A 20,704-nucleotide genomic window follows, 5' to 3' on the forward strand; every position below is an offset into this window, starting at 1 on the left:
TGAAAGGCAGATGGTTACTTTGCCTAAACCATGAACAGGTGATTCTCTTCAGAATTGAAAGGCAGATGGTTACTTTGCCTAAACCATGAACAGGTGATTGACACATTGTTTTGGAGTTATTGAGTGGATAGCCACATGCAAAATAGGGGCTTCCCTTTAAGTAATTTAACTGATATATCAAGTTATTCAGCAATAAGATTTAGAAACTGTTTCTCCACCTTCCATGAAAAGGACTGAAGTAAAAAGAGGTTTCCTATTAACTTGAAAATCTAATTCTAGAACATAACATATTTTTCTCCTAATTAATAACTCTTACTTCAGAGACTAACTTCCAAGATTAACTCTGTCGTTGTTAATCCCCTTCCCCATTAAAAAAATGTATTTTTGATTTTCTGTGGTGTTCAGTAAATCTCTGCTTCCTGTGTTTTTAACTTCTACTGAGGTGTGCCATTTCCAAGCAGTAGGGGAAAGTTTTTAAACCACAAATGCTTTTTTCTTTTCTACTCACTCCTCTCACTGATCTGCTTAGTGATGTGACCATTTTAGATAATTCCTACAAAAAAGAGAAAGCTGCATTATTGTCGGGGCGGGGGTGGAGGGAGTGTGAGTCGCTTGTTCCGCGTGCAGAATGATATGTATTAAGTTCTTACTACAGCACAGCGTTTAGTTTATGAGGAAGAACATTTCTCTTAATGCCTCACGTGACATACTTACACCTCATATGACTCTATCCTTTGAGGATGGAGCGTAAAACTGATCTCCTTAAATTGAGCATCTTTGGAACCTGATATTGGGCAGAGCCTATTTCATGTAACAGTTTGGGATATAGGTTGAAATCAATCCTTTATCATTATGAGATTAATAAGGATATATGTCACACTTGCCTCTTAAAATGCATTGCAATGAACATCAAATCAGTCTTGCCATGATAGGAAGATTCATAGAGTGATGGCTCTCTTTAAAAGTGAGCCATGTTTTCACGTAAAAATATAAAAGCTAAGGGCTTGGGTAATAAAATGACCTACTAGCAGACTCTGTTGTAAATTTCTTCATACTTCCAAAGGGAAAGAGTGATTACAGATGTCTCATTTAAAATAAGATATTATCCTGTTCATCTTCTAGCAAATTATTGCCGTTTTAAAAGTAACTATGTCATAAATTATCATGTGATCATTACAACATCAATAGAGAACATTTTGCTTATAATCTAGTACCAATTGATATCCCTATTTATGTTAAATTATAGGTGGAAAATATCCTTCCTGTTTAACAAATATTGTGTTTTATTTTTATGAATAGGGTTAAATAGTACCCCAAAATACATTTAATCATTAAATAATTGAAAATGTATTATTTTTACTGGGAGCTTTTTGTTCTGCTAATGCATAATAATTGAACGATTTAAACTCATAGCTTTTAAAAGCATTTTAACTTTCAGCTTTAAGACAGTTGCAGTTTTTTCCTGACTTACTATGCTAGAAGGGTAATATATCATAACCAAACTTCAAAAGGAAAATGTGTGTGTATGAATGTGTACTATGCTGCCTGTATAGAATATCAATAGTAGCTACTCAAAGTTGTTTTTAAGCATCTCATCAGAAGATGATTAATAAAATGGAGTAAATAACATTTTTACAACAGACTGAGAGTTATGATTGTTTTAAAATTAAATAGCAGATGAACTCTACATAATCTCCTTTTATGAGATTATAGATAAATGCTTTAAGAATTCAATCATTCATTTACTCAATTATTAATTTTCACTTCATTTAGTAAGCACCTGTTAAATTATTGAAAACAAGGCATATGTTTACCAGTCTTATAAATTTAGTTGTATTCAGATTTGTGTCTATCATGTTATAGCTGATGGTATTAAGGGATAAATTAAATCTTCATTATGCTTCAGGTATTTTTTTCACATTGGTTTTCTTCCATTACCCTTGCTCCGCGAATATTTAAGCCATTTCTCTACAAATGGATTTATATTACTTTGAATATAAGATATGTGTTTCTTGAACAATGTAAAATTCTTCTAAAAATATAAACACTCATGCATATATTTGTGAAGATTCTAGTGAGAAAAAATAAGACTCAAATCTGTACACTGATACCCATTAGGGAAATATAGAACTTACGTATTATTCCCTAAATCTATGTGTTCACATGGATATATGTTACTCTTGCCTCTTAAAATGTATTGTTTTTACTATGTGTTCAAATGGCTGAATGATGCATGCTTGGTTCCAAGTCCAAATATATAGTCCAGCATTCGGACATAGGTTGTGTATTTAGACTTACTGGCAAAGCAGGATGCTAAATACAAGTATGGTTGAATATAACTTCAGTGCACCATAAATTCAAAAGGTTCTATAATTCCAATTTCCTGTAAAATTATTATAACATACAAAAAAAATTCCCCCATGTACAAAGATGAGAGACCTGATGCACCGTCTACATGATGATGTGGAAAGTTCAAAACTTGAGTCAGACAATTATTTGAAGCCATAGTTTGAGGATTATTCCATGAGCAATTTTGGAAAAGTTATTTAACTTTTTGATCCTTGAGTTATTCTGTTAATTTAGTTGGATATTACCCCACAGATAACACTCATCATGGTCAGGTCTTTCTCTTTTAATCTTCCTCATCTCTAAGCTAGATTTGTAGAGGGTAACTACAGCTAGAGCTGGCACACGGGGTTAGAAGAAAATACGTAGTGTCCGCGATTTGTTACATGCTGAACTTCGTCAAGTTGGGGTAAAAGGGGTTCTCAAGTGACTCGTCTAAAAAAAACCAATTTTTTGATGAAATGTGAGTCCTCACTCTGAAGAAGCACCGTATATCCTAAACGTGATATGATATGGTGAGAAAAAAAATCCACACTTATGTACAGCATACAAAAAAGTACAATACAAAAAATAAAGATTTCCAAAATGGGGGAAAAAGACAGATTATCTACAAAATATAACAATTAGACTGAATCAGAATTCTCAGTGACAACAAGGAGAGACCAGAAATGTGTACACATAATTCCATTTTAACTCAAATAAAATAATAGCCAAGCTTGAGTTATACACTGAAGAAATTCTCTTTCAAAAGTAGAGACATTTTCAAACAAACAAAATCACCGGCGTCCCTCCCTGATAAACTATCTAACCAATATGCTTCAAGAAGGAAAATGATCCCAGACAGAAGATCTGAGATGCAAGAAGGACTGAGAAGCAAAGAAAATGGTGACCATGCGGGTGTGGCTAACAAACTTCGATCATGTATGAACAATAATATTAAAAATTTATCGAGCTACATAATTGAACCAAAATACTGGCCAAGAATAACAAAATTGGGGGATAAAGTCTTGCAAGATGATTACGTTATTTGAAAGAAAGAATAGGTTATTAATCTGACACCACATTAGGTAAGATGAAATGTAGAGTAATCACTAAAAAACAGTGATAGTATCAGTCATTGATTAAGTAGATAAAACAATCACTCGAAGGTTAAAAAAAGAATACTTTCAATGGACAGACATGGATATTGCTGGAATGAAAAATTAGTAAGTTTACATTGTGATGAAACTTTTGTCATCATATTTGAAAAGGTTGACATGTCAGGTAAAGAGACAATAGGAGGTAATTAGAGAGTAAGTACAGAATGAAGGGAAGTTTGTAGTATTTTTTTTATGGAGACTTGAGCACATGAACAGATAAAATAGAAATCATTAAAAAGAGGCTGATCACCAGGCTTGGTGGCGCACTCCTGTAATCCCCGCTACTCAGGAGGCTGAGACAGGAGAATAACTTGAACCCAGGAGGCGGAGGTTGCAGCGAGCTGAGATCGCACCATTGCACCCAGCCTGGGCGACAGAGCAAGACTCTGTCTCAAAAAAAAAAAAAAAGAAAAGAAAAGAAAAGAAGAAGAAAAGAAAGAAAGAAGCTGATCATACATATACATACAGTAAAAGGGAATTAAATGATGGATTAAAGTTTTAGTGAACATGAAAATTTATAATATCTGGAGAATAGATGAAGGATACAATTAGAAAATGTCATTAATTTTAATAATGCCAGTGACATAGTATTTTTTAAAAATCATAATTTTATCTGGCAGTTCAATGTTTATTCAGAAAAGGATTAATAGGAAATAATCAACCAAAATGTGATACTAATTAAATGATCAAAAATAGTATTTTTAAATGTAATGGAAAGAGTTTTAAAATTGTTTTAAATGTAATGCTCAGTAAATGTTGAAAACTAGAGGAAATTAACAGTAATAGTCTCCATTCTACCAGTGAAAATATATTTTGGGGTGCTATCATCAGCACTAAATGAAACGATGTATTTAAAACTATTTCTGAGTAAAGAATGTAGGAATGATTGAAGTAACAGCAGATAACAATATATCCAAATGAAGTGTCTTCCTGCAACTTTCTGAGTCAATATTTCCATGAAAGGTTGCCATTATTTTAAGGGAAGTGATTACAGGCAGATTTTAAAGCAAGATTTTACTGAAACTCTACTCTTTCCTAATTACTAGGAAATGATAGTGAGTGAAAAGTGCGAAACAAGCTCTTGGTAAGGCTTAAAGTTATATGTTTACTTAGGTAAGAATGGAAAACCTCGAATAAATTTCTGAAGTAAAAGAGTGTCTTATCGTGAGAAATCCAGTTATATTAATAACTATCCAGTATTTGTGCTCTAACACCTACTAGAGGAAGTTCACCAATCTAAGATCCTAATAGAAGGAAGCCCAGTATAAGAACTGTTGTTGAGAATGTCATTGGAAGGAATTGTAGTTGTGTCAAGTAATCTAACACATAGGGCAAATTCCTATTTATATTAAACATTAACAATATAAATTTTAACAACAGTATTTAAAAGATTGTCTTTAATATACTCAAATCTCAGCATTTTACATTTTGTTGACAATTTTTTATTATTTTTTTATTATTTTTTATTATTATACTTTAAGTTCTAGGGTACATGTGCATAACGTGCAGGTTTGTTACATATGTATACTTGTGCCATGTTGGTGTGCTGGACAATTAATTTTTATATGCCTACAATTATGTAACACCAGTAGTGATGAGGGAAAGAGGTATAAATGAATATATATGGCATGTGATCTGCCCTGGCCCAGAGGTTTACACACACCTCCAGATAGGGATATTGTCAAGCAGGTGTTACTTTTTAAAAACAAAAATGAAGGTCATACTTATTTAAAACACACAAAATATCACAAAAGCACAGACCTATCTCATAGAGTTTTGGCTGGATTGTAAAATGTAGAATCTTTGGGGAGGTAAATTTGACAGTATCCATCAAAATTCAAAATCCAGCAATTCTAATGTTTAGATGATTTCTTTCACATAAATTCTTTCATGTGCTTTTTTAAAAATTAGTTTCTGGTTTTATTCTGTCATCACTGAGTGCTTCTTCTTATTCTCTTTTTCTGAGTTCTCTGTGTCTTTTGACCTGTAAATACATCTATCAGAGCATTCCAGGGCACCATCACAGGCCCACTCATCTCTCTATCTAGAGAATCACTGAAGGGGTAATTGCATCAAGTAGCATGGGTTTAAATGCCATCTGGATGCCTATTTCCAAATCTATGCCTTTACTTCTAAGCCTCTGCTGACTTCAATTCAGAATGCCTGCTCAATATTTCTATCTAGGCATCTAACAGTCACTTGAAACTCAACTTGTTCAAAACCAAACTTTTCATTTCTGCTCCTCTTTACCACAACCAAAATATACCCATTTTTCTAATCTTCTTTATCTAAGTAAATAACATCATTATGCATCCAATTTCTTAAGACCTATGGGTCATTTCTGAGACCTTGCTCCTCTCCCTTCCACCCACATGTGGTACAATATCAATTCTACTGCTTCCTGACTTCCTTCTCTAAATACGTCTTCAACCCAGTAACTTCAAAAACCCGGTAACTTCCATCCAGTAACTTCACTTCCTACACCACAGTCACCTTCGCTCCAGACACTATTGTCTCACATCTAGACTGTGCACTAGTCTTTAAACAGATATTTCTGCTTCTACTTTTACACTCTCCCTTCTCCCCGACCTCAACTCATTACACAGCAGCCAGATGTACACCCTCAGATATAGTATCAAAGTACTTCCCGTGGCTTAAAACCAATATCTGGGCCGGGCGCGGTGGTTCAAGCCTGTAATCCCAGCACTTTGAGAGGCCGAGACGGATCACGAGGTCAGGAGATCGAGACCATCCTGGCTAACACGGTGAAACCCGTCTCTACTAAAAATACAAAAAACTAGCTGGGCGAGGTGGCGGGCGCCTGTAGTCCCAGCTACTCGGGAGGCTGAGGCAGGAGAATGGCGTAAACCCGGGAGGCGGAGCTTGCAGTGAGCTGAGATCCGGCCACTGCACTCCAGCCCGGGCAACACAGCGAGACTCCATCTCAAAAAAAAAAAAAAAAAAAAATCTGGTCAAGCCCCTCCATTTCCTTTCTCATTACATCAAGTTCAACAGTGCCACAAGGCCTTGGCACACACCCAGCATCCCCCTTTATTTCATGTAAATCTTGGTTTAATTGTCATTACATCAGAGTGATGTTCTCTAACAATTGTCTGAAAGTAGCACTTTCTTCTGCAGAAGAATCATCTCTACCTTTATCCAACTTCATTTTATAAAATAGGACCTACTTCATATTATATGATGTTGAATTACACTGTTTTTCAGTGTAAAATGCAAGTCCCATGAGGAAAGTCCTATAATAGTGACGGGCACATAGCAGCCCTCAATCACTTTTGTTTGGTGAATGAATAAATGAAGGAATGGATAAGAGTGCATAAATTCACCTAAACATATGTATATTAAAGGAGTTTGAGCAATTTACATCATAATATGTTAAAAGCGGATATATTGAGGGATGGGTGTAAGACACACTTGTGAATTATAGAACTTTCTATTGTAATTTATTCATGCATTTACCTTGGCCTATAAATGTACTAATCATTAACTGGTCATGTTATTAGTGTTAGTGTTTGGCACAGCAACTGTGTTCTCAGGTGAAAATGATTAGGGGAATAAAATAAACACAATATGAGTGTCATTCTACAAAAAACAAGTTTTTGCAATTTAGGGCAAAATAATATGGATGAGTATTGGTTATCTTTTCAACTCAAGATTTAATAATATCTCACTATGTATAATGTGCTCAATTTCCCATGTTGTCTACAATTAAAATAAAACACTCGGAACATACTGAAAAGGGGGAAGAAGGCCTTTCAAGTTTGCCTTAATTGGCTCTAAGATTCCGTTTCGTTATCTGAAGAGAACAGAGGAGAATCAGTATTAACACCTGGACTCAGCTCTGTGCACTGTCTGCAGTGCCTAAAGTAGCAATTAAATGACTTAATCTTAAAGCCCTCCGAGGTTGAATTCAGTAGCTCTCTTCAGAAGGGCATTGCTAATTCTTCCTGAATTGCTGCTGCTTCTAACTGCACTGCCTTAATTTGAACAGTATTTGAAATTCCATTCTCTCTAATGGATTTAATTGCATTATGAAAGTCAGCTTAGAGTGGAAACTTACTTCCTCTTGCGGAGTATCTCTCTACAGATTCTTTTCTTTTACTTTGAACGTGACACATATGCACATTCATGCAGAATAGTGTCACAAATGCAGTGTTCCCTGTTTAAATCAAGTATCAAAGAATATCCTTTAAAATATTTATGTATACACTAAAGGATGTTAGCTATCCAGTGTGCCTACAATTTTGTACATGCGCAGGTTGTCTGATCTAATAGACTCTAACTCCTTGGAATATTAACAGATCTTTGAGTTTTTAAGCAGGCAATGACCTATTCATTTAGAGGGCTGCTTCAACAAAGTGAAGGCTCACTTAGGTTAATGATGGATCATGAAGCTGTTTGATTTGGAGTGTGCTAAGTTGCCCATTATCTCTAACATTCATGTGGGTCATGTATTCACATCCAAATAATGAGTGAAGCCCCTACCCTTGTTACTGTAGATTTCCAAGTTATTATAGGAAACCTTAATGTGTAACTCCATGAAGCTCTGTGTATGATAACTGCAGATAAATTATTTTTTACCCAGTATGAAATTTCAGTCAATTTTCTTGTGAGAATAACAGCTGCTTATTCACAGTTCATCTGGACATCTTCTGGAACAGAATGACAGGCATTTTCTCTTTTTTTATTGATGAAGGATGGAAAAACCATGGGCAGATTGTATACAAATAAGCATCCTTACAAGTATACTCCCATTTCTCAGTTACCCCCATTTCCTCATGCATTAATACAAAAACAGGCACACAGAGACAGCCCTACACAGTGAGACAAAGCTGGTGGACACAGAATGTGCTCATAACTTTTTTAAAAGTCATATTTCTTATAAATGTCTTACCAAACAGCCAAAAAACCTGCTTTACAGTGCCAACATGATAATTGCTTTCTTTAGATGTCTGTTTTCTTTTTAATTCTGTACTCTCTAGAAGCATGTGTCTGTGGTAAGCAGTCATGAAAATAAAGAAAATGCACTGGAAATGTATTTTAAATATCTTTCAAAACATTTTTGCAGTGCCTTCACATTTCATGTTTATTACCCATGTGTATGCATACACACACACACACACACATACACACACACCCCCCACAAATGTTAAGAAAAACTTCTTCAGTGAGATCTCTAAAGCTAGCTAAATGTTTCTGATAGAAGGTAATAAACTCTTTTGGCATTAATCCTTCCTAAAAATGAAATACTTTCACACGATAGAGGAAGCTATGAAATATGAATGACAGGAGGGAAACAACTTCATTTTTTCTGGCTCTATGATTTACAGTGTAGAGATGACAACCGTGGGGGAGGTAAAGAATAGGGAATGCTTCTGTGTTTGATGCTAATTTCACAGTACTACAGAGAAAAAGAACATTGTGCTATATTCTGGATCTCTTAGTGAATTTATTTAAAGATGGTCCATTAGTTCATGTCACCATGGAGAACTGGTAAGTTATGAATGTTTTCACAGATAGAATTGGGGAAGACGTCCCCAGTATTGTGGATTCATAGAGAGCTACCCTGAAAAATTATTATATTTTGCTTCCCAGTCACAAAGCTATGATTAATAACTTTAACACAGTGCCAAGATATATTCATTAATGGTTATTTAACAAATTTTTGTAAATGCATTTACTTTTCTATTCTTTAATGCCCAGAAAAGTTTCAAACTCTGTGAAAATAAGATAATTTCAATTTGAAAAAGTACAACCAAATTCACTTTACAAAAACAAACCAAAAAAAATGCACCTGCCTTTACTCTGATAGAAACAGAAAAGTAAACACAGTTACAACATGTATAAGGGCATTCTCTTACTTTTCCTTTGGCTTATTGCTTGTTGTTTAAAATAGATTTAGAAAACTGCATTAGGGAGTATTACCATGGTAGAATTAAGTTTGATTGTTTTTTGATGACTAATTGCACAATATTAAAACCTCTCATAGCCTCTATTTCCCAAACTTACTTTGTTTCTGGAAATAGTTTCATTATTAACTCTGATCTCACACTGAAAAATCCAAGTAATTTAACATTTTCAGTTTTACTATGGGATTTCATCTTTCATTCTAGAGTGAACACATACCTTGTAACTTACCACAGTAATGATACCTTGTCTTTATCCTGACTAACCATGTACTCCTGGCCTACAACACCAAGAAATCTTTGGTTATTACCCCATTCCTCATTATTTACTCTGGTAAGCTCTGGTCCTTGACTATTTTTTGTCTCTGTAACTCTCTTGCAATAAACTCTCTTGCACAACACTCTAATGGGCCATGTCTTTCATGGGCAGCCATGTATTGGATCATAAATCCCTCCTCTCAGGCTCTGCAACCTACTGTCATTCATGTTTACAGAGTCTAAGAACTTTGATTTTTCCCTTACGTTGCATACAGTGTTTTCTTAGCTGTCTATGCATGTATAATTTTAGCTGTATTCCATTTAACATACTTTTGAGATTGCATATTTAACATTATGCATTTCAGGTAACATGTTTGCATTTTAAAAGAAATCATGTGGAAGTAAAGTTTAGTCCCAGTCATGACTAACAGAATTTGATTTGGGGTTCCATGACAGTACTAGTTCCATGGATGCTATTATGAGGATTGCTTTTCATTTAAAAAATGTTTTCAAATATAATCTGTGGTTTTCACCTGTTCTGTTGTCATCTCAAGTGTTTTTTGATACCTACATGATTATTGTTATTTTAAGCATATTTTCATATTTTATGCATGTGATGCATGTAGAACCATGTGGTTATAGCTGAATGTGTTGAACACTTCATCTCCCTTTCCAGTCACCTGCCATCTCACTTCCAAAAGACAATTGCTCAAACCAGTAGTTTCCTAAGTATTCTTCCAAAAATTTCCTGCTGACTCATAAATGCATAAGTATAGACTACTCTTTGTATACAATTTACATAATGTTTATTTGGCTCAGTTAATTATTCCCTCCTCCTCAACACAATTCTTAAAGTTGGATTTTCAGATGCCCACATGACTTTGGTTTTACCTTTTGCCTCATTAGCTATTCCTTCTCAGTTCCAGTTGCTAGTTTCTTCTGTTCTCCCCACAGTGTTGGAGCAGCATTAGTTTTCTCCTGTCTATCTACACCCACGCCCTTAGTGATCTCATCCAACTTCATAGTTTTAAACACCATATGCTGAAAACTCCCAATATATATTTCCCAGCTCAGCTCTCCCAAAATCTAATCTCCTATACTCAACTGCTTTTTTGGCATATCTCCTTCGATATCTAATAGACATTCCAAATTCACATGTCCAAAATGAATTATAGGTCTTCACTCACAAATATTCTATGCTCAGATTTCACGATGTCTGTCAATATTAACTCCATCCTTCCAATTACTCAAGGTGAAATCTCTCAATCAAGCCCTTTTATGTCCTCTATTTCACTCACATTGCATATCTAGTTTGCCAGGAGATCCTGTTGTCTCTACATCCAAAGTATGTGTAGGATTCTACCAATTTTCATCTGTTGCTCTCTTGTCATCATGACTCCAGTAGTAGTAACTGCTTATCCAGATTACTGCTTCCAGTTCTCCAAAGATTAGACTGAAGAGAAAATGTTATCCTTTTAAAATATGGCAGATCATGTCACCTGTCTGGTAGTTCCCAATTTACCTTAGAGGAAGTACCAAGGGTCTGTGTAGTCTGTGTCACCTCATTCTATTTCTGATCTGTTCTCCCCACGTCCTTCTCCTTGTTCTTTTGCAGCTCTGTCCAACTCTTGTTGCTTTTCCTGGAGCTTAGGAGGTTTACTCCCTCCTTTGCTAGCCATTCCCTCTGACTGGGATGCTGATTACCAGCCACCTACTTGGCTAATTACCTTCAAGCTTCTGTTTAAATCCCCCTTCTCTATGAGGGCTATCCTCTGTATTTAACATGCAAATTATATAAAACTGTTTATACGATTGTATAAAATTGTATAAGACTCTATAATACAATTTCCCTATCCTAGTCTACGTTTTTATTTTCTTATATTACATTTATTATTTACTTCCACCTCTCCTTTCTGGAATATAAACACTTGGAGAACGGGGATCTTTATGTCTTGTGTGCTCATATGTTTCAAGAGATGAGAATGGTGTCTAACAGACTAATGTATAGTAAGCATTTGCTATACATCTGTAAATAGATTATATTATGTATAATGTATATTATAATATAGCATATTATATATACAGCATTTATATAAATATATAATATATAAATCCCTGTATTATGCCAGAGTTATTTATGTGACTTTAGTGTGATATAAGCATACCCAAGCATTTATTAGCATGAGTATGCATGCATTCATTTCATGCCTGTAATCCCAGCACTTTGGGAGACCAAGGTGGGTAGATCACAAGGTCAGGAGATCAAGACCATCCTGGCCAAAATGGTGAAACCTCATCTCTACTGAAAATATTAAAAAGAAAAAATTAGCCGGGTTTGGTGGCTTGCGCCTGTAGTCCCAGCTATTCCGGAGGCTGAGGCAGGGGAATCGCTTGAACCTGGAGGTGGAGGTTGCAATGAGCCAAGATGGCATCACTGCACTCCAGCCTGGGTGGTAGAGTGAGACTCTCTCTCAAACAAACAAACAAAAACAAAAAAGAAAAAGATTTTAAAAAGTCATCTTACATATTTGTTTATAACAAGAAAAATGTAGTTGAATTTTAAAACTGCAAAATGAAACATCTGCAGCATCCGCAGTACTTAGTTTGTTCTGGTTTGTGTGTGACTGTAATTTTGTGGTTTCAATTGCATTTGATAAATTAAAATCAGAGTTTTAACTTATTGTTTATAAAGACTCCTCAGTGGTGATGGAGGTAAAATTACCTCTGCCTACCATTCTTTTTGCATCTAATATTTAGATACTTTACCCTTTATGCTTTAAAATGTTCCGCAATTTACAAACTACAATGAAATTGTGGTTGTGCATATATAGAAGCATGTGTACAAACAAGTGTCTACTTATGTGTTTCTGAGTTTGCAGTTAAATTGACTTAAAGCAAATTGGAGTTTATAAACTGCCAAGGGTATAAGTAATTTCAAGTGTTGGCTGGGCATGGTGTCTGATGCCTGTAATGCCAGCACTTTGGGAGACCAAGGTGGGAGGATCACATGAGTCAGGAGTTCAAGACCAGCCTGGTCAACATGGTGAAACCTTGTCTCTACTAAAAATACAAAAAATTAGCCAGACATGATGGTGGATTCCTGTATTCCCAGCTACTCGGGAGGCTGAGGCAGAAGAATTGCTTGAACCCAGGAGGCGGAGGTTGCAGTGAGCCAAGATCGTGCCACTGCACTCCAGTCAGCCTGGGCAACAAGAGCGAAACTCCATCTGAAAAAAAAAAAATTAAAATTAAAATTAAAAATAAAAATAAAAACAAGTAATTTCAACTGTAAACTAGCATAGAGACACACATGTATACACATGTACAGAGATAAGAAATATTTAAATATTTATGAAGAATTATATCCATTTAAATAAATTGTAAATATTTTCATCTATTTTATTGTAGTATTATATTTAACCCCTTTGTTGTAGCATGATATTTAACCCCTTAATTTTTCTAACTCTTGTCCTACAAAAAAATCTATGATACATCAAGAAAGCAATAGAAAGAATAAAGAAACTTCCAAATAATATTGAGTAGACATAATCCTGTTAACAAAAACACTGACACTACCAATAACAAAAACTTTTATGTTAAGTAACAAACTTGCCTGAAAGGCTAATCTATACATTTTAAGGCTGGGCACAGTGGCTCATGCCTGTAATTCCAGCGCTTTGGGAGGCCAAGGCGGGTGAATTGCTTGAGCCAAAAGTTCACGACCAGCCTGGATAACATGATGAAATCACATCTCTATTAAAATACAAAAATTAGCCTGGCATTGTGATGTGTGTCTGTGGTCCTAGCTACTCAGGAGGCTGAGGTAGGAGAGAGGATCCCTTGAGCCCAGGAGGCAGAGGTTGTAGTGAGCCGAGATCATGCCACTGCACTCCAGCCTGGCAACAGTGTGAGAGCTCATCTCAAAATACACACACACACACACACATCCATTTTAAGAAATGTATATTACCTTTAGGTAAATCCCCCTTTGCCTGCCTTTAATGGAGGTGTTGTTATTGTTCTTTCAATATTAATAAAACTAACCAGTGAATCAGTTTTATTAGTTATGCTGCAGTCATGGAAATAGAGCCCATTCTAAATTTTATGAGAACAAGAGATTCAATTTTAGAATGACTTACACAAATGAGTCGTAAGCTGGGGAAGTGACAATCTGGAAGGTGGAGGCTGAGGATCAGAGAGAATAAGCCACTCTCTTTGCTGCCTGAAGCACAGGTGCAGGTGAACCAGTCAAAGTTGGCAAGAGAATCTGGGAATCCAAGCACATTCAGCCACTGAGGTGGTGGGACCATAACAGGTTGCTCATGAAGAGGCCTATAAGAAACTGTTGCCCCCTTTGAACGACTGCTTCTGTGGGTCTACAGCCAAAGAAATAGAGATGAGTGCTTAAGGTTGCTGTTTGTCAGCATGGCTGTCATCAGGGTTAAGAACTGAATGAAGAACATGGCAGAGCAAGGACAAGCTGGGCCTGCTTGTCCCCCGCTGGATCTTTCCATCAAATATCTCTCTACAATGACCTTGGAGCACAATGGTTGCTTTTTCACTTTTGCCTTCAAATTGTGCTCAAATTGCACTTCTGGTCAACTCTCCATCGGCAACCACAGGGTAGAGGAATCTATGAAGTATGCTACCCGTTTCACCAAGTTGATATAGGACAGAGCAGTAGGTCTATTCCTTTTCACACTGGCTTCCAAACACACTTCTTTGAACTGTTTAACTTCCACATCAAAGAAATAGCAAAATTATGCTTCTACCTACCGTAGAATCCTATGATGACTCAACAGCTAAGTGTAGTTTCCATGTAAATGCTATTTAATGTTTAGTATCTAATTATATTTAATCAGCCTGTTTTAATTTCATGGTCTAGTATAAGTCAAGCTATAATATAAAGCAACATGTGATAAAATGTTCAGCACTTCAATTTATCCAGAACGTGCATTGAAAGGTATGATGTGATCCTTTACTCTCTTCATAATAACATATTTTTACATGGCTAAAATGTCAACAACCTACTGGTGATTTCACATATGTTTCTGTGTAATACAAATTGTTTTTCTGACATATGGCAATAGTCTGAAGGGCCTAATAACATTTTTTTAATTATACGATTTTTTTCTTTATGTATTTAGGATTATTTTATTTTATTTTTATTTTTGAGACAGCATCTTGCCCTGTTGCCCAGGCTGGAGTGTACTTGCAAGATCATGGCTCACTGCAGCTTCAACCTGCTAGGCTCAAGCAATCCTCCTGCTTTAGCCCTCAGAGGAACTGGGACCACACCCAGCTAATTTTTTGTTTGTTTGTTTGTTTGTAGAAACAGGATCTAATATGTTGCCCAGGCTGGTCTCGAACTCCTGAGCTCAAGCGATCCTCCTGCCTCAGCCTCCCAAAGTGCTGGGATTACAGACATGAGCCACCATACCTGCCTATTTGGGATTTTTTATAGTGAATTTGATGTCCCAAGATCATATTATTTTTTGTGTCTTTCTTTCACTTATATATTAGGTCATTAAATCAATATTTATTGTCACACTCTGTTCTAAGCATTATGTGTATAGTATTGAAAAGAACAAAGTTCATGTCTACATAAGACTTTAAATGATATTCTTCTTTAGCTCCAATTCATATATCTCATTAAATGATAGTTCCATTGGCACTAAAGAAATTCAGGTAAGAAATTTAGGAAAATTAATGAAAGCAGGAATTCTGGATTGGTCACAACCTTGAATTTCCCAAGGACATGGTGGGAATAGTTACAGTACGCATCGTAGGGATCACTTTATTTACATGGTTACCCTTAGTTTTCAGAATTTTCTGTAATGGAACTGGGCACTTTTATAACAGGAAACTTACAACTTTGTTTAATATATATTTTTAAATAAACACCTGAATTCAAAACACCTCATCACAATTGTTAGTTTACAGAGCTTTCTTCCACTCGGTGGAAAAGAGCCATTTGAGTAAAATTTTGTTCATGTTATGTAGAGAGATTGGAGTTTAAAACATAAAAAGCCACTTAATAAGCACCAGGACTGGCCGGGCGCGGTGGCTCACGTCTGTAATCCCAGCACTTTGAGAGACCAAGGAGGGTGGATCACGAGGTCAGGAGTTTGAGACCAGCCTGGCCAACATAGTGAAACTCTGTCTCTACAAAAAATACAAATAAATAATAATAATAATTAGCTGAGCATGGTGGCACATGCCTATAGTCCTAGCTACTCAGGAGGCTGAGGAAGGAGAATCACTTGAACCCAGGAGGAAGAGGTTATGGTGAGCTGAGATTACATCACTACACTTCAGCCTGGACAACAGAGTGAGACTCTATCTCAAAAAAACACAAAAAACAAAAAAAAAAAAACAAAAAAACAAAAACCGGGTTTTCTGTGCCTAGTGTTGTATAATTATTTCTTTTTAGACTAGGCATCAATTCCTGGTCCAAATCCTCTTGCACTATTTGAAATTTTATATCCTATAGATCATCCTTCATGTAACTGGTTGTGAGGAAAAGAATTAATACCATGCTCTTCCTATGCAGACATTGACACAGATGAACAATAGCTCAGCCTCTCTTTCTGGGTACAAAGGAAGATTGTAGTTTCCAACATCATTGAAGTTAGATGGCCTCTAACTTAGTTTACTAAGTGAAAATGACACAATGGGACAATCACTTGCCTGAAGGAGAAGTTAATTGCTGGCTCTTTATTGTCCAGCCCTTCTCCCAGGGCCATGCCAAGTGTGGAAACAGGAGATGATTTTGGAACTGATGAGCCATCACATTGAGGACAGCTTTCTGGAGATTTGCCCAGATTCACAGTTGACTTTGGATGAGTGAGAAATAAATAAATGTAGAATACAGGAAGGTGAGATTAATCGTTTGTTAGTGGAGGATTTTAATGCTGAGTGAAAATACAATTCCCTTGTCAGAAATAGGTTACTGGTAAAATAATACCATGGAAAAATTCTAAGATTCACAGAGAGATAATCATGACTAATGAATAATCACTAAATAAACCCATCTTCTTATTAGTAAGATTATTCTCCTTGATCTAGCCCCCATTCCAAGAATAAAAATGAATGTTTACTTCTATTTTTTACCCTAAAAGTGGAAGACTGTTCAAAAGATAATTAACTGCCCAAGAAAATGGTGATGGAGGACACATTTGAAATAGCAATATAACAATACTGTTTCCCATCTGCAATATTTCCTTTAAGATATCCTAGTTTTCCATATTTTACAAATCTTTCAATAATGTGACTGTTTTTCATTTCTGGAATATTTTTGCAAATTGAGAACAAGAAGATAGAATAGGCCAGAGCAGTTTGTGAAAAAGCAGAAATAAAATGTTCCATGTGAATAGAGTATAGACATTAACATAGAAATAATCATGATATGACAAATAGGTTCATAGCCAGTATTCCAAAAGAGTTGTAAGTTTTAACAAAAGGCTAACAAATTCTTGCAGGAGACATCTTCAAAATCCTTCTCATTGCAGTATTTTGCTAAATAGAAATGCAAATTTATTACAATACTAGGCGGCTTTTTATTTTATGAGCACATTTCATGAGTTTTTATTTGCTAAAATGCTAAGCTTATATTCCATAGTGACTTACTTTTATCTCTCTCCCCTTCTTTTGATCTCCCTCTCTACTCTCCTTCCTCTCTCTTTTTTCTACCTCTCCCTCTCTTCTTTCCTTTTTATCCACTCTTCTTTTCTTCCTTATTTCCTTTCCTTTGCTTTTCTTTCCTTTTTCAGAAGTATAAGTCAAATGGCCTATTATTGTTAAAAGTAATGTATAAAATATGATCCATTGGAATAACATACATTTGCCAGTAAAATTTGTTATGATAGATAGTTGAAAATAATTGATGTTGTAAGTACATTTCTAAGTATATGCCCCTTAATCTTAGTAATAAATTAATTGGCTTCCAAGACACTTGATCTCCTGTGTGATTTCCATAAAATGAGGGTAACCTCATTTATTCAGAGTCATAGCTTTTTCTTTGCTTTGTGTTGAAAGGGAATAGGTTTGAAAAAGGGAGCTTTTAAACTATACCTGTTTAAAATCACAGTGAAAGAGAATGTCGTTTTATAATAAATGTGCTCATTGAAATTAACATCCTTAAATACTACATACCTAGGAGAACTCTACTTGCAAACCTTTCTGTTGATGTTGAGGTCAAATTAATTAAGTACATTAAATCTCTCTGCAAATATCCTGTCATTCTTTCCAGTCTCCTCTATAATTATTATAAATTAGTCAGTTATTTTATTTTCCCATTGTGCTCTTTGAAAATCAGCATTCCGGCTGTCAAATGTAAGACATGAAAAAAGGCCATTTGACCCTGTTTCCCACTTTCCTAACTGGCACAGCAGAAATGGTACTGATGCTGAACACTCACCTATTCCAGACGAAAAGAGGTTTAGCTAATGAATGAAGAATTTTGCAATTATAAAGTGCAATAGACACAACAAAAACACTTTGTGTTCAGTTGTTGAAGGTCAAGTATTATTCTCTGAAACATCTGATAGTCATGCTGTCTAGTCTATCTCATGGGGAAATGGCGAGGGCAGAGTTAATGGAGGGTCGTGTCCTTCGGTTCAAAACAAAGCTAAAGAGGACTGTTGCATGTCTTATAGAGAGTGGCCATTTTTAGTGGAGGTTTATTTCCTGCTGGTGGCTTTGCTTGATTTAGAAAATAACCATGTGTTATAATGTTGGCTATTTGGTCAGTGAAAAATATTTTCCAAGAGAGATGATGAAATTCTTGTATAATATAATACATCTTGATTTAATCAAATGACCATTACAATATTATACATTATGATTATTATAAAAAAAACTTGTCAATTATGTGCTCTGAAAAGAAAAGAATATATTGCAACAGAGAACTTTTCAAATACTTAAAAACACCGAATAAACAAAGAAAGGAGACCATTATCTAGTTTTCCTGTGTTTTCTAAAATAACTCTATATTCTAAGTTTGTAAAAACTCTAATTTCACAAGTTCTTGATAATTAAGTGAAAATATTTTGCTATGCAATTAGCAGTAAGGTACTCAATGTTTGTATCAATTATTTAGCAATAAAAAGGTGTGTCTTTTTAAATTGTAATATGACTTTCACATCAACATTTTGCATAGTTTGCATTTTAAACCTTCTCAGTGATTTCACAAAACAGGTGGCTGTAGGGCATCTTCACTGAATCTCAACTGTGTGGCCAGCACTGTGTTCTGGCCTGCAGAGACTATGATGAATACAGTTTCATCCTTGCTTTCTTTGTACTCTTCTCCAGCCAGTGAGCTAGCGGCACAGCACATTGTGATATTGTCAGAACATAGAAAAGATTCCAGATCTTATTGGATTGATTCTATTGGTTACATTACGTTTGCTGTGGCATTAAGTCCAGATTCTATCTAAAGTTAAAATGCAATTCAAGCCACTAGATATCTAGTTGGGGCACCCTTGAAAAGCAGTTATATAAACTAAGGAAAAAAATTAGGCATACGAAACTTAAATTCGTCACTGAGTGTAGAGCACTTGCATGGGGAATATATATTTTAAGAGAAAATTATGAATTTTGAAAATGAAAGTTTTGCTGACTAAAAAGATGATCATTTAAAAAATTTAAATTAAAACACCTGAATACCACTAAAGATGCACATCAAATGTGAAAGGATAATTATCATTGATTTAATAAGGACATTATTGGGCCTCTGAAGTGCAAGAGCAAACATAATATTTGTATCAAAGACATTTGTTGGTAATTGAAATGTTTGCTCCTTCTCACAATTGCCCTTGGTCTCCCACAAAACCACCTACTTGTCAAAGACTGAAATGAATTACAGATTGAAGGAAAATGAACAGTAATTAAAAAAAATCTTCCCATATGATGCATATATTTAGAATATCTGTGTTATAATTAGATTTAAACTTTTAAAATAGTTCTTTATCCTTGTGTATCTATTTCTTTCTGGCTTACTTCAGGGGTGTCACTCATTGACACTTTGATAATAAACCTAATTCCCAGACCTCTCTGCATTTCTCACCCCATACATTTTCTCTGAGCAAAATCAACGCTCTAATAATTTTAACAAGCACTTGTATTCACAGTATTCCTGAATGGACATCTAAAGCCCTGGCCAATTTCTTAAACTTCAGACTTTGCTGAGACAGAACAATCTTGTGACACCATTACTCCCATCCTCCCAATACTTACAAAAATATTGGCTAATGTTTTAAAATGTTTACTTTATGTAAGGTACTATACTAAGTACTTTAATGTACATTATCACAGTTAATGCTCCAATAATCTTCCAAGCACTATATTTTCCATTCTGTATATGAAGGTGCCAAGTCTCTCAGATAAATCTGATGTCAAGGTCACAAAACTAATTAAGTGGAATAGCTGAGTTAGAAGCCAGTTGTTTCTGATGTCAAAGCCCATCCTTTTAGATATGATTTATAACTTTTTTTTAAATTTTTACTCTAGTCAGTAATAACATCTCCCATTCAGTCATGAAAATCTGTAACTTGGAAGTGGCTTTCACCTTTTCTTCTTCTCCAGTACCTGCCAAACCAAGACTAGATAAGTTAAATTCTAAGTACCTTTCAAAGATATTTCTATTTACTATTATTTTGTATGGATTTAATTTTTTTTCTTTTCTTTTCTTTTTTTTTTTTTTTTTTTTTTTTTTTTTTGAGGCAGAGTCTCGCTTTGTCACCCAGGCTGGAGTGTAGTGGTGCAATCTTGGCTCACTGCAACCTCTGCCTCCCGACTTCAAGCAGTTCTCTGCCTCAGCCTCCCAAGTAGCTTGGATTACAGGCGCCTGCCACCGCACCTGGCTAATTTTTTTGTATTTTTAGTAGAGACGGGGTTGGCTAATTTTTTTGTATTTTTAGTAGAGACGGGGTTTCACCATCTTGGCCAGGCTGGTCTTGAACTCCTGACCTCGTGATCCACCTGCCTCGGGCTTCCAATGTGCTGAGATTACAGGCGTGACCCACCATGCCTGGCTGG

Source organism: Mandrillus leucophaeus, unplaced genomic scaffold, assembly GCF_000951045.1.
Source record: "Mandrillus leucophaeus isolate KB7577 unplaced genomic scaffold, Mleu.le_1.0 Scaffold586, whole genome shotgun sequence".
NCBI classification, from domain to species: Eukaryota; Metazoa; Chordata; class Mammalia; order Primates; family Cercopithecidae; genus Mandrillus; species Mandrillus leucophaeus.